This window comes from Rhinatrema bivittatum, chromosome 1 (assembly GCF_901001135.1).
Source record: "Rhinatrema bivittatum chromosome 1, aRhiBiv1.1, whole genome shotgun sequence".
NCBI classification, from domain to species: Eukaryota; Metazoa; Chordata; class Amphibia; order Gymnophiona; family Rhinatrematidae; genus Rhinatrema; species Rhinatrema bivittatum.
The window spans coordinates 489,304,693-489,320,237 of record NC_042615.1 but is presented as its reverse complement, the minus strand read 5'-3'; the positions used below and the strand labels follow the sequence as shown (position 1 = coordinate 489,320,237).

General features: G+C 47.2%; 1 protein-coding gene across 5 annotated transcripts in view; it reads right to left on the bottom strand.

The window, feature by feature from the left end:
- Nucleotides 1-15,545, bottom strand: part of IKBKG (inhibitor of nuclear factor kappa B kinase regulatory subunit gamma) — a 77,639-nt gene that overhangs the window by 6,416 nt on the left and 55,678 nt on the right. The gene's annotated exons all lie outside the window — the stretch shown is intronic.

Sequence of the window (15,545 nt, the reverse complement as noted above, 5' to 3'; positions counted from 1 at the left end):
ACATAACCTATTCCCGCTTGATTCTGCCCCTGTCCAGCACTGGCAGGAAAATAGACTAATTCAAGTGGAAACCCCCCAATTCCACCTCTGGTAGACAGGAACGTACAGACCTAATCTGTACTGCCTTGGGGCTATTCACTGAAAAGGCTCACGGTAAGAGCCAGGTTCCAACTCAAATGCACGTTGACGAACATATAGCAACCAAGAAAACCATTTGCAAGGTAAGTAACTATAAGGATTGCCATGCAGCCCCCTTAAAGGTGGGGCTGACCAAAATACTCAACACCAGGCCAAGATCCCAAAGTGGTACCAGCAGAGGCCAAGAAAGATGTAGATGTTAACTCCCTCCAAAAACAGAAAACATCTGGATCAAAGGTCAAACATTAAAATGACCTCTATAACATGCCAGTGCTGCAACCAGAACCTTACTAATCCTTCCTGCAGAAAATCCAAGATGATTGGTATGTCTACTCCGAGAGGGTGATAATCTCTCACCCAGCATCAACTTTCAAACACTCCAAACCTTGATATAAGCTAGAGGTGTAGAAAACTTTCTAGATTGAAGCAGTGGAGTCACCAATGCCAGAAAACAAGAAGCCCCAGCAGTCGAGCCCTTTCAAGGGCCAAACGGAAAGACAGAATCGCTCCAGGTTTTCATGTATGATCTGTCCCTGTCATAGAAGATCCTTTGGGACGGCTGCCCTATAAGATTGTCTATAAGTAACTGAAACGGTGTCTGTAGCTAATCCAAACCACCAGGTGTACAGTCCGAGGATAACTTACAATCCTCCATATTACCCTGCCAAATAGGAGTCGGGGAGAAAACCCATATAGCATCTTACTCCGTGGCTCACTGTCAAATGGGGCATAGATTCCTAACGCCCCGGATCCTGTCTGCGACTACAGAACTGTTGCACATTTATGATGTGGTAACATGCCATCAGAGGCAGAGACTTCTGGTCCCACCGAGAATATGAGCTGAAAAATGTCGTCGTCCTGCTCCAAATCACTTCATACCATTTGTTCACGTTAATCTTTTCAATAAATAGAATTGAACACACAAATTTCCACCCAGGAAAAGATGCTGAATCAAAACCTGGCCCCATGGAGCTAACAAAGGTGCTCTCCATGCCCTCCCCCCAGGGTCACCACTCCCCTCGGGCACTGGGGAGTGCAGGGACTGTCATGGGCCAGCATATAGCCTGTGCTTCCCTGCACCAAGTCTCATTTGGCCCAGGGACTGCCTTGAACAATAGTAAAATCCTTACAAAACAATTCTGCTTGAGCCACCAGATCACACGGCTATAGGCAAAGAGAGCGTGACCACTGGATTGCCCTTATTTGGCAAGCTGCACACGACGGGAGGCCTCTCTCTCAAACCCCCAGTGCCATTATCCTTCTCAAAGGTCTGCCTCCTATCCAGCGGCCTCCTGTATGCTGCTAAAACACATCTGACTCACTAGAATGCACAGCCGTGCCCTCAAATGTACATGCAAAACTCAAGTCTGCAGGCATACTTGTGCACGTGCTCGAGTGCGCAGGAAAAAAACTAGCCACAGGCCTTATCGTGTGTGTCAACGGCCTATCCTTTCCTCATGCGGCTGACTAACAGGCATAGTGGTGCGGGAGCCCTGAAGCACGTCTGCTGCCCAAACTAACTGTATCGTTGGTTTGCTGTCCTACTCCCCTGAGAGTGAGCGAGGGTGAAGGGGGGGCTTAGCACTGGGAGGGGGAAGCTAGGGAAGGGAAGGCCCCGTTTATTCATTTTTTACCTACTCTCAGACCTCTGCTGGCTGAAAGCACGACTGTACTAGTGGCTATGGGGGAGAGGACACAAGTCTTCACCCATGAGCTCCCCTGTTTCTTTCTTTTTTTTTTGTGCCTAAGCCTGGCAAGGCACAGAGGCTCTCAAGGGATCAACTGAGGGAGAGCCTCAAACTTAGTTTACCTCAGGAGAAAAAAAAAAAAAAAACCATTTAATAGGAAATCCCCACTAGGGAGATGTATGTCCACCATCTGCTGGAGACAGAAAATACTGGCAGGCTGATGTCTGAGCAGGGCTCTGTTGGTGCCACCAGTGAGTCAGTTGTCTCCATTTCCATTTGCTGGTTCCAAAGAAGGAAGGCACATTCAGACCGATCCTGGATTTGAAGCAGGTCAACAGGGCGTTGCGTGTTCCACGTTTTCGCATGGAAACGCTGCAGTCTGTTATTGCGACCGTCCACAAGGGAGAATATTTGGCTGCTTTGGATCTAACAGAGGCGTATCTCCACATTGGAATCCAGGAGCAGCCCCAGAGGTTCCTGATGTTCACGGTGCTGGGGGACCATTTCCAGTTTTGCGCCCTTCCGTTCAGATTAGCGACTGCCCCCAGAGTTTTCACCAAGGTTCTGGTGGTGGTGGCAGCTTCTCTTCGCCGTCAAGGAATATTGGTCCATCCCTATCTCGACGATTGGCTCATTCGAGCCAAGTCAGAAGCCTTGTGCAAGCAGGAGGTTCGGTTAGTGGTGGATCAACTTCAGAAGCTAGGTTGGATAGTCAACTTCGCGAAGAGCCATCTGGAACCGACTCAGCAATTAGAGTTCCTAGGAGCCCGGATTGATACCTCGGTGGGCAAGGTGTTCCTGCCACATCAGCGGATGGTCAATCTGATGACTCATGTGCGCGACCTATTACACCTGCCCCTGCCTACGGCCTGGGATTATTTACAGGTCATTGGGCATATGGCTTCTACTCTGAAAATGGTGCCTTGGGCCTTTGCGCATATGCGGCCTTTGCAAAGAGCACTTTTTTCTCGCTGGGATCCCAGGTCCGAGGACTACAACATGTCGCTACCACTGCTGGAACCGGCCCGGTCCAGTCTCGCTTGGTGGTTGAGCCGAGACCATCTTTTGCAGGGGGTGGACTTGGAGCCTCCACCTTGGATAGTCGTGATGACTGATGCCAGTCTGTCCGGTTGGGGAGCTGTATATCAGCCCCGAGCGGTGCAAGGCAGATGGTCCTCTCAACAAGCCAAGAGGTCCATCAATCGCCTGGAGACCAGGGCAGTTCGTCTGGCCTTGCATCAACTGCTTCCGCTGGTGTGTCGTCAAGCGGTGCGAATTCTATCCGACAACGCGACCACAGTGGCTTATATAAACAGACAAGGGGGCACAAAAAGTCGCCCGGTAGCGGTCGAAGCAACGTTATTGATGGCCTGGGCGGAACGTCATTTATCCCGCATCGCGGCCACCCATATTGCAGGCGTGGACAACGTTCAGGTGGATTTTCTCAGTCTCCAACATCTAGACCCAGGAGAGTGGGAGCTGTCGGCCGAAGCGATGCGTCTCATTCGACGATGGGGGGTTCTGCACGTGGACCTGATGGCCACTCAGCTAAACGCCAAAGCGGCGCGTTTCTTCAGCCGACAGCGAGAGCACGGGTCGGAGGGAGTGGATGCGCTAGGGCTTCCGTGGCCTCCTCACATCCTGCTTTGTGTTTCCCCCGTGGCCCCTGGTGGAAAAAGTATTAAGGCGCATAGAGTACAATCAAGGTCTGGTGATTCTCGTGGCTCCGGAGTGGCCAAGGCGCCAGTGGTTCGCGGATCTCATCAATTTGGCGGTGGACGGGCCCCTGCGTCTCGGTCATCTCCCGAATCTTCTTCGGCGGGGCCCGGTATTTTTCGATCTGACGGATCGCTTTTGTTTGGCGGCTTGGCTTATGAGCGGAGGCAGCTGAGAGAGAAAAGCTATCCAGAAGCGGTGATTTCCACCCTCCTTCGGGCGCGCAGGTCCTAGACTACCTTAACCTATGCTAGAGTGTGGAAGGTTTTTGACGCTTGGTGTGGTGAGTTACAGCTTCCTCCCCAACAGGCTTCGGTACATTTTTGCAGGATGGTTTGAAGCAAGGTTTGGCCTACAGTTCTCTTCGGGTTCAGGTGGCGGCTCTGGGCTGCCTGAGGGGCACGATTGAAGGTTACTCTCTTGTAGGTCCACCCAGATGTTGCTCGTTTTTTGCGCGGGGTTAGGAATTTGTGTCCCCCTGTGAGGGCTCCATGTTCATCCTGGAGTTTGAACCTTGTTCTCGGAGGTCTATGCGCTGCCCCATTTAAACCTATTAAGAGGGCCACCTTGAAGGATTTAACTCTCAAGACTGTATTCTTGGTGGCCATTTCGTCCGCGCGTCGCATTTTGGAACTCCAAGCACTTTCGTGCAGAGAACCGTTCTTGCGTATTTCAGAATCCGGGGTTTCCTTGCGCACAGTACCTTCCTTTTTGCCTAAGGTGGTATCGGCCTTTCATGTCAATCAGACTGTGGAATTACCTTCCTTTACGGAGGAGGAGCTCCGCTCTTCTCAAGGTCGGGATTTGAGGCGTTTGTATGTCAGAGTTCTCCTGCGGTACTTGGAGGTTACTAATGAATTTCGAAGGTCGGATCACTTGTTTGTTTTGTGGAATGGGCCCAAGAAGGGTCTGCAGGCCTCAAAGACTACTGTCGCCCGCTGGTTGAAGAGCACGATCGCGTCCACATACATTGGCTGCGGAAAGTCTGTTCCGGAGGGGCTTAAGGCTCACTCTCTGCGTTCTCAGGCGGCTTTGTGGGCTGAAAGCCAGTTTGTGTCTTGCCAGGAGATTTGCAGGGCGGCCATGTGGAAATCCTTGCATACGTTGCTAGGCATTATCGCTTGGATGTTCGTGGTCCATTGACAGAGTCCTTTGGGAGCAGCATGCTTCGAGCGGGACTCTCTGGGTCCCACCCCAATTTAGACGGCTTGGGTACATCCCAGCAGTCTCGACTGATCCTGGTACGTACAGGGAAAGGAAAATTAGTTTCTTACCTGATAATTTTCGTTCCTGTAGTACCAAGGATCAGTCCAGAAGCCCGCCCAAGTCAGTTTACGGAGAGTCCGCTCGTGATTCTATCTGTTTTATCTCTTTGCAGTTTTTGACATCTGCGGATTATGGTGCTAAGTTTTTGCGGCATATTTTCCGGTAAGTTCTGTGTTTTGTTGCTATTTTTTGTTCATAGGGAGACAGGCTGGTTTATGCCTTTAGGGCATGGTTACTACGTGATCTGGTCAGTGGTTCAGTTAAAAAGGGGTTTCTTCATCAGCGGAAGTGTACGATTAGTTTTCCTTCTGCTTGGATATTCTTTATACCTAGGGATCGCAGGTGGCATACCGGTATATCTAGGGGGTGCTTTTCAGCTTTTCTCTGACTCCATCTGCTGGAGGGGAGGCAGAACCCAGCAGTCTGGACTGATCCTTGGTACTACAGGAACGAAAATTATCAGGTAAGAAACTAATTTTCCTTTAAGCCCTTTCTTAAGAATTCTACATTGGATCCATCTGACCCCCACAATTATAGGCCAATTTCATCCCTACCTTTCTTTGGTAAATTGATTGAAAGTTGTACTCTCCAACTATCAGAAAACTGAACCTAAGCAGATTCTTGATCCTCATCAATATGAGTTCAGAAAATCTATGCAGGCAGAGCTACTTATTCTTTCTTTCCTAGATTTTCTGAGAAGGGGAATGGATGTTGGAAATAGCTATATTTTAGTTTCACTGGATATTATGTCCAGCTTCGACACAGTTGATCATTCTATACTACTTCCCTGTCTCCATTACAGTGGCATCTCTGGTACCATATAACTCTGGTTTTCATCTTTTTGTCTGTGTGCCAGCAATAAGTAGAGTTCAATAATATTTCGAATTGGGTGTTATGATTACTGGTCTATTACAAGGCTCAGCTCTTTGAGCTATGCTTCTCAACATTTCTCTCTCTCCTTTGTGTAAAGTATTAGGGTTATGTGAGGGATATAAGATATATACAGATATACAATTTTTTTGTCCAGGTTTGACCTTCCTGGTCCGAAACTGTTGATTTGGTCAACCTTTGTATGGCTACTATTAAGAGTTATTCTACAATAAACTTTCCCTTAATTTGTCTGACACTGTTTTAATCCAGCACCCCCCTTTCCAAAATTGTTCATACTTCGATTGCAATTGACAATACCTTGTTTTCACTAGACTCATGCATTCACGATTTAGGCATTATTTTCAACCCTACACGTTCCTTTTGACCACATATTAAGTCGAATAAAATCTGGCTTTTTAAGCTATGTATTTTTTATGGCTTAACCATTTGCTAGACCCTCCTGAACGCAGAACTGTGGTGCAGGCCTTGATCCTTCCGTTGGTGGATTATTGTAACTCCATGCTTTTGGGTTTACCTGCAGCCACTTTAAAACCATTACAGTTACTGATTAATGCTTCTGCTTCCTGGCACAAAAGTGAGATCACATTTCTCCTATTCTTTTTGAGTTATATTTAATGCGCTCAGCAATGGGTAGCCAATGTAATCACTAATCACTTACAAATTGATAACATCTACCTCTCCTTGGGATACATCTTTACTGTCCTAGTCCATAGCTACGCTCTTCTCGACTAGGATTGCTTGATGTTCTTTTGCCTCAGCAAGCCAGACTTTGTACTATTAGAAACTATGCTTTCTCAGTGGCTGCACCAACTTTTTGTAATTCTCTTCCTTTTGAATAAAGACAGGCGGATAGCTTGAAGTCATTTAAAAGCCTTTTAAAAACATGGCTATTCAAACAGGCATTTTACTAACCCCTCCATGACTTCATCATTCTTTTTTATACTTTTTGGGGTAGATTTTATAAAGTTGCGTGTGGGCATCCATGTGTGGCGCTATAAAATCGTGGGTCAGCACGTGCAAGAGGGTGCACACTGTGCCTGCTGATGCCCGTGGCCTGGGAGGGAACTTCCCAACCCCCTACCCTAACCTCCCTTCCCCTAACCAACCTGTCCCCTATTCCTGTCCTAATCCCCCCCCCCCCCCCCCCCCCCACCTACTGTGCCTGCTGGCACTTGGCAAGCACACAATCCTACAACACTGTGGCAAATGGCCCCGCCCCTCCCTCTTCCTGATACCCTGGGACTTAGATGCGTCCTGGGGCTTTGTAAAATAGGCCTGGCGTGTGTTACCCTATCTACGGATTTATGCATGAATGGCTTTTAAAATCTATCCCTTTGTTTTTATTATCGTTTTATTTTTTACTTAAAGTATGTTATGTATTTGATTGTATGTTATGTATGTTTTAGGTTTCTTTGGATCCTTTATACATCGCTTAGGATATAGGCAATATATAAAATCTTAAAGATAGGAGATTAATCACACACCACTTCTCCTGAGGTGATATCTCCTGATCCCTCCTTCATTTGAGTGCCTCTGTCTAGTAGCTGGTTTTCCAGTGTGCTCTTAACTGCCAGGAGAGAATCAGCTGAGAGGGTAGTGGGTACAGGAAGTTGAGCTTGGTGCTGAAGGCATTAGCACCTCTTCTCTCCCCCCCCAGCAGCCAGACTGACTATGCTCGGCTGGGCTAAGTTCAGATAAGAGGACGGTAAAAAAAAACAAAACATAAGAGGGATAATTTAGGGCTTCCTCTCCCCCTTGTCTTGTCTGGTCCCCAAGCTGGGGTGTGTCAATCCAACATTCATTCCCACCTCTGTGAAGGGCTAGAGCAGTTGTGGCAGTTTGAGTAGGCCCCATTCTCAGGCTTATCTGAGTCACAGAAGGAGGAGTGTGAACAACTGCTGTGTTCACACACCTCCTTCTGTTCGTCTGCTGTGAAACTGACTGACATTGGTTTGTGCCTGCGTATTCAGGGTGGGCTTCCATAATTTTAGAAGAGTGCATGCTTGTAGGATGTCCTATCTTAAATACAGGTGTCCTATACTTGGGTGCCCTGTCCACGCTTGCCTTGTACAGGACACACAATTGTCAGACACTTGTTTGCAAGCGTGCTGCTAGTAGACTTCCTATCCTTGATGCTAGTCGAAGAATCCGCACTCTAACAGGGTGTCCACTCTAATCTTATCAGCACTGCCTGGAGGCTAAAAGTTGTCTTCCATGGATGTGGCTGAGCTTGGTCCTTCCCACAAGATGTGGGAATGGGAACTAAGGTGGATCTGTTAGACATTTTGCCCAGTTTTGCAGCTCCCCTAACTGGAATTTCAGCAGGGGAGGTCTTCTCTGTAAATTCCTCTCCAATGCCCCTGAGTTTGCTATGGATCCTTTTGCCTTTTTTCTTGGGTGGAATTTTTTTTCAAGGGCTGCAGTCCCTTCTAATGTTCTATGGAACTTCAGGAGCGCAGGCTGCAGCATCCCTCAAGTGTGGTGCTGCGGATAAGTGTCAGAGTTTGCCCCGGCCTGCTGGGGCTTCCACTTTGGGGGATCCTTACTCCCTGGAGGATAGAGAACTTCCTCTGGCTTTGGAGTCAGAGATGGGTCGCTGGCTCTGATCTCCCACACATTGATAAATGTTGGGAGTGTCAGGTGTTGGTTCCGTGTTTGAGGCAAATCATAATCCTGTTTTAATGCCTTGAATGGGGTGCTCTGGAAACTGTTAAAAGGGAGATGAGCTTTGGTACGGCTTTACTCACTGGCTCCAACAGTAAGAGAAAGCAGTTGTGTTTGCCTAAAGTGAATGCATTGGTGTGTACAGCCTCTAAGCAGACTACCTTTCCTGCACAAAGTGGAGCTGCATCAGAACGTGCAGGATAGGAGAGGGAGGCTATCCTTACGCAGGCCTTGAAGTGGTGGCACTGAATTGCAGTTAGCCGCTTGCTGCTCCCTGGTGGCTCGCACTTGTTTGCTTCTATCTCAGGAAGTCTATGAGACTGGTTTGAATAGCAGGATAGTTATAGAACCGGTTGCTGCCTTTTTCGCAGATGCAGGCGTCATCTTGGTTCGTCTCTCTGCTAGAGCAGTGGCTTCGGTGGTAGTGGCCATGCATCAGCTGAGATTGGTCAGCTGCTACAATTTCAAAGGCTGATCTTATGAAATTGCCCTTAAAGGATTACTCTTCTTCTGGGAGTGAGGTAGAGCAAATGCCAATAGGTGGGGTGAGTCCCTCATTTACCAGAGGATTAAAAGCAGGTACCATGCTCTTTTGCCTCGAGGGGCTGTGCTAGAGATTTCAAAGGCTTGACTCTACAGCGAAGCACCTTTGCAGAAGGCTTGACCTCTGAGTAGGTCTCTGTCATTTCAGCCCAGGTAGCCCAGACAAGGGCATAAGATCAGTTAGTGATGCATCCCAACCCACATCCTAGAACTGGAAATAGGGGTTCGCCTGCCTCCTCTTCTTTGGGGTGGGTCGAGATCATCTCCGATGAGTAGGTTCTGGAGGTGATAAGGAATGGCCATGCTCTGGCATTCTGCATTCCTCAGGATGACTTCCTCACGTCTCCCTGCAACTCTCCAGAAATGAGGCTGGCAGTAGAGGTTACATGGTTGAGGCCCTTGAGCTGGGGGGCTGTGGTTCTAGTGCTTAAGTCATAAGTATCATCCGTTATTCCATTTATTTCCTTGTACCCAAGAAGGTGGTTTCCTTTCACCCATCCTGGTCCTAAAAGAAGTCAATATTCATTGCGAGGGTCTCATTTATGCATGGAAACCTTACGCTCAGTGATAATGGCATTACAGATGTGGGAGTTTTACGCCTCTGGATTTGTCAGAATTGTATCTACATAATTCAGTTTGGCTGGAGCATCCTCACTTCTGTGGTTCGATGTTTTGGGGCAACATTCAGTTTTTTACTATCTTTCGGTTTGGCCATAGCACGCAGGACCTTCTCCAAGGTCATAGTGGTGTTGGCATCAATGTTGAGACAGGATTGTTTTTCGGTCCACCCATGCCTAGACATTTGAACCAAGGGCATGGAGAGTGTTTTCAGGCCTTGTGCAAGGTGGATTGCTAGCTGTAATTTCTAAGTTGGGTGGTGAACTTGACCAAGAAAAAATTACAGCATCACAGATGCTGGAGTGTCTGTGTTCATTTCGACATGAAGCAAGGTAGGGTATTCCTGCTGGAGGCCCACATTCAGAAATGGATAGAACAGGTGCAGCTATTGACAGAAGCAATTTGCCCAGCGGTATAGTCTGTCTTGCAGGTGTTTGGTAGATAGTAGCCACCCTTGAAGTGGTTCCATGGGCAAGGGTACATATGCATCCTTGGTGCACACTGCTGGCACGATGGAGTCCACAGCTAGGATTTCTTGATATGGCTTCAGTTACTGGTGAAGACTACCATCCAAAGACAGTGGTGAAAGCAGATTTAAGGCAGGACATTTCCCTATGAACACTGGTTTGACTGGTACTCATGATGGATGCGAGACTCCAGGATTGGGAAGCTCACTGTCAGAAGTTGATGGTGTAGGGGTGCTGGACTGCAGCTGAGTCTTGCTAGAGCATCAATCATCTGGAAGCCATCTGCCTTACAGTTGGCATTCTTGTGGTTCGTTGACTGCTGGCAGAGTCAAGCGCTCAGTGCTTCTAAGAAAACTAAAAAGTCATGGGATAGGAGGCAATGTCCTTTCATAGATTACAAACTAGTTAAAAGACAGGAAACAGAGAGGAGGATTAAATGGTCAATTCTATGAGGAAAAGGGTAAACAGTGGAGTGCCTCAGGGATCTGTACTTGGACCGGTGCTTTTCAATATTTATAAAATGATCTGGAAAGGAATACAATGAGTTATCAAATTTGCAGATACAAAAATTACTCAGAGTAGTTAAATCATAAGCAGATTCTGATACATTAGAGGAGGAACTTGCAAGACTGGAAGATTAGGCATACAAATGGAAGATGAAATTTAATGTGGAGAAGTGCAAGGTGTTGCATATAGGGAAAAATAACCCTTGCTGTAGGAAATTCAGGTAAGTAGTAATTTTTCATTCAGTGCTATACACTCTAACTTTCCCCCTCTTACTTTTAGACTTCTGGCATTGGCGCATAGACATTTCAAAGTGTGTGTTTTGTTTGTATTAACAAACTGTTTTCAGTTGCCAGGGATAATTTGGAATCTTTTTGGTTAGGTGATTCTATACCAATGTTAATGGACTACTTTTTGCTTTTATTGGAAACTCTTAACAGCTGCTCTAGCTCCTTGTTAAAAGTTAGTACCAGCAGCCTGGTTCCACCCTGGTTAAGGTGGAGCCTGTCCTTTTGGAAGTGTCTTCCCCCTTCCCTACACCATCCTCTCATCCATACAAGAAGACTCTAGAGCTCTGCCTACCTTTTGGGGACCTGCACATGCAACAGGCACCATTTCAAAGAATACTACCTTGGAGGTTCTGATTTCAGCTTTCTATCTAAAAACTTAAATTTGGCTTTCAAAATCTCCCTCCTGCATTTTCCTATGTCTTTGGTACCCACATGAACCATGAAGGCCTCCCCCACCACTGTCTAAAATCCTCTCTAAAGTAACATGTGAAGTCTGGCTACAGCATAGAGGGCTGAGATGAGACAGGGTCTTGGCTGCAGGTCTGAGGTACTGCACTTCTTCGTTAACACTGAGGATTCCTCCCAAATTCTTAGCTGCCATCTGTCAGGCTGAGTCTGTGGAACTGTGAACACTAGCTTCCTAACTAATAAACTGCATAGTATTAATGCACAAACCAACCACTCTATACAGCCCTCTCTTTATAATTCATGCAGCAGGGTTAACCCCTTCAATTCTGGTTGATACTAAAGGGACACCTCCAGCTTGCCAAGGACTGAAAAATGGTGCAGATTATTATAAGTCAGGACATTTCCAAGGCAACAAAGGCCTTAGTTGGGGAAAATAAAGATCCCAGGAGCACAAAGGAAAATTAGTTCTTACCTGCTAATTTTCATTCCTGTAGTACCATGGATCAGACCCGATTGCTGGGTTATGCCTCCCTTCCAGCAGATGGAGACAAAGAAAAACTTGAAGAGCACCTCCTCTTAGACTGGTGTGCCACCTGCGATCCTTCAGTATAATCAATACCATAGCAGAATGAACAAAATTTCAGAACCAATGGCTTGATCAAAAACAGCACAACTCGAACTTCGAAACTACATACATGTAAGAAGTACTCTTTGGTTATCTTAGTTATACTCTGCAGAAAACAGATGCTAACAAAGGAAAAAATACCCCGAGCGGACTCTCCTGATTAGAACACCACCCTGAATGGGCGGGAGGCTGGGCTGATCTGTAATACTACAGGAACGAAATTAGCAGGTAAGAACCAATTTTCCTTTCCCTGTACATGCCCAGATCAGTCCAGACTGCTGGGATGTACCAGAGCTGCCCTACATGGGGTTGAGACCTGGAGAGTCCCGCTCGAAGAACACTGCTTCCAAAACAGTCTACATCCGGTGCCCGGACGTTCAAAAGGGTAATGCTTAGCAAAGGTGTGTAGAGACTTCCAAGTAGCCGCTCTGCAGATCTCCTGCGGAGAGACCAACTGACTCTCTGCCCAAGATGGCGCTTGAGACCTGATTGAATGAGCTTCTAGACCAGCCGGCACTGCATGTCCGTGACATATATATGCCAAAGCTATAGCTTCCTTCAACCATTGGACAATGGTAGCTTTGGATGCCTTATGTCCTTTCTTAGGACCGCTCCATAGGACAAAGATGGTCCAAAACTCTGAAACCGTTAGTAACCTCCAAATATCGAAGGAGAACCCATCTGACATCCAACTTCTGCAAGTCGCGAGCGTAGGGGACTTACGATCCAAGTCTGGAAAAGCCAGCAACTCCACCAACTGATTCAAGTGAAAGGCAGACATGACCTTTGGCAGAAAAGACTGTATTGTTCTAAGAGACACTCCCGAATCTGAAATCCAAAGAAAATGTTCTCTACAGGACAGCGCTTGAATCTCAGATATTCGCCTCACCGAGCAGATAGCCACTAGGAAGACAGTCTTGAGTCTTAGGACCTTCAAAGTGGCCCATTTGAGGGGATCAAAAGGAAGTCCGCATAACCCACTGAGAACTAGGTTCAAGAAGAACAAACTGCTCGAACTGGGTGGTTCAAGTGCTTAGCACCCCTCAGAAAATGTGCTACATCAGGATGGGCTGCAAGGAATGCTCTGTCAATCTTTCCCCTTAAACAGCCCAGGGCTGCAACCTGACTCAGAACTGTATGCCAGCCCTTTTTTCCAACCCTTCCTGTAAGAAGGCAAGTATATGAACTATGGTGGCGCCACGGAGAAACTTCCAACTCACTACACCAAGAATTGAAAACCTTCCAGACCCGAATATATGTGAGCGAAGTAGAGGTCTTACGTGCCTGCAAAAGGGTGGAAATGACTGCTTCCTTTCATAAACCAGGCTGCTCGACAAAAGTGAGATGCCTGGTCAAAAAATACTGGACCTTGCCATAGAAGATTTGGAAGATGACAGAGACAAAGCGGGCCATCCACCGCTAAGTTGACCAGGTCTACGAATCATGGCCTCCATGGCCATTCCAGAGCTACGAGGATGACAGACTCTGGGTGAGTCTCTATTCTTCTTATGACCTTGCCCACCAGAGGCCAGGGAGGAAAGACGTAGAGCAGAATGCTGCGGGGCCACGGAAGGACAAGAGCATCCACTCCTTCTGCCCCTTGCTCCCTTCTGTGACATTCAGCCGAGTTACCATCAAATCCAGGTGAGGAACTCCCCCTACGACAAGTTAACAGCCTTATCGCCTCCTCGTATAGCTCCCACTCTCTGGGGTCTAACCGCTGTCAGCTGAGAAAATCCGCCTGAACATTGTCTACTCTGGCTATGTGTGAGGCCACCAATCGGGTGAGATTGCTTTCCGCCCAGACCATCAGCTTGTCTGCCTCCCAGGGTTCCGGACTGCTTTTTGTTCCCCCTTGATGATTGATGTATGTCACCGTCGGCACATTGTCGGACAAAATCCGTACAGACTAATGCCGCTGTGCAGTACCAAATATCTAACAGGATAGAAATCGTGGTAATAATGACAATCTTGTATATATGAACCACGTTTAATGAGATGCCAAAAAAAAATATTTTTATAGCGACAATAACCCTCATACGGGAGCCAACTCTTAATATATAAGACGTGTTAATTTCATGGGATTTTTAACCCAATCCAAAGTGAATAGCTCACTATATAGATGTTGAATAATCATCGGGTTTGTCGCAGTGGACCCTAATTGTTTTTATCTTTTTCTTTCTTTTCCCTTTTTTTTTTTAAATATTATAGTTCACAATAATCCTTTTATCTATAGAGTCCACAGTTTAACTTAATTGTTCTTCAAAAATATACATATCCACAGATAAGAAAACACTTATGATGTTGAGCTGTGTTGCAACTCCATATGCCCTTCTTAAAATGCCCAGTTCTGTGCCACAGTTCACTTGGGGAGTGAGGAGCTATTGTACCCATTTCAGAATTTCATGCTGCATCAAACTACTGCAGACCGCGCCGATACCTCAAAAATCCGCTTAAGAAGGACTTCAAGCTTCCTATCTTGGAGGTCATTAAGAACAGCCACTCCTGCCACAGAAATTGTCCGTTTGGTGACAGCCGATACAGCCGCATCCACCTTAGGGACCTTGAGAAGCTCCAGTGACTCCTCAGGTAGCAGAAAGAGCTTTACCATAGCTCTTCCTACTCGCAGACTTGCCTCTGGAGTGTCCCACTCCCGGAGCATGAGCTGTAATAGCACTGGGGGGGAAGGAAAAGTCCTAGGCAGGGCCTGAAGAACTGACACGACAGGATCCACTGTGGAAGGCTCTGAAACAGGCTGCGGAGCCGGAATCCCCAGTTCAGCAAGGACATGAGGGATCATGGGATCAAGCTCATCCCTCTGAAACAATCGTAGCACCCAGCGATCATCTCTTTCAAGCGGGATGGATTTTTCAGGTTCCGCGTCTTGAGATGAAAGGTCCTGCTGCTCAGCTAGTGGAGTCCCTGACTTGTCTGAAAGCCCTCGGACCGTCCTAATTCTAGTGGTCTCCTGCACAGGTGCAGGTCTGGGGACCTTTGCGGGTGGGGGCTCTGGTGACAGAGTCAACCTCTGCTTCCAGAAATGCTTTGTGCATAAAAGCACAAACTGAGAAGAGAAAGGGTGCTGTCTCTTTAAGAGCCCCCCTCCCCCCAGGGGCAATCTCAAACCACGGGGGGGGGGGGGGGAGGCAGGCACAGAGCCCTGACTTAGAGTCGGTGGAGAAAGTTTATTTATTTATTTATTTAACAACTTTTAATATACCGACGTTCGTATGGCACATCACGCCGGTTTACAAGTAACTCAATTAAAGGAGGAATTACAATGAACAGGGGGCGGGGGATGGGAGCAGGCCAGAAAGAGGGGAGGGCTAAGGGAGACAGGAGAGGAGGGAAAGATAGGTAGCGAGAAATAGAGAATAAAGAACAACCATAAAAATAAAAGGAACTTATTTACAGAAGGATCTATTTACAATAGTTACAACTAAAGTAAAATTGTTTACCTCAGTTTATCTGAAAGATTTTGTAAAATTGCAGAGCGATAAAATGAAGGGGCGGGAGGGGGATGGCAATGAGGTATTGCCTTAGGATAAGGGGAAGGGCGGGCGGGGTGGGAGGGAGGGAGACTGAGACTAGACGGAGGGGACAGGGTAGGTGTGTCTAGGTTTGGTTGGTTTCAGGATAGGCCTTTCTGAAAAGCCACGTTTTTATGCCTTTTTTGAAAGTGGCCAGGCAAGGTTCAAGGCGGAGGAAGGTGGGAAGAGTGTTCCAG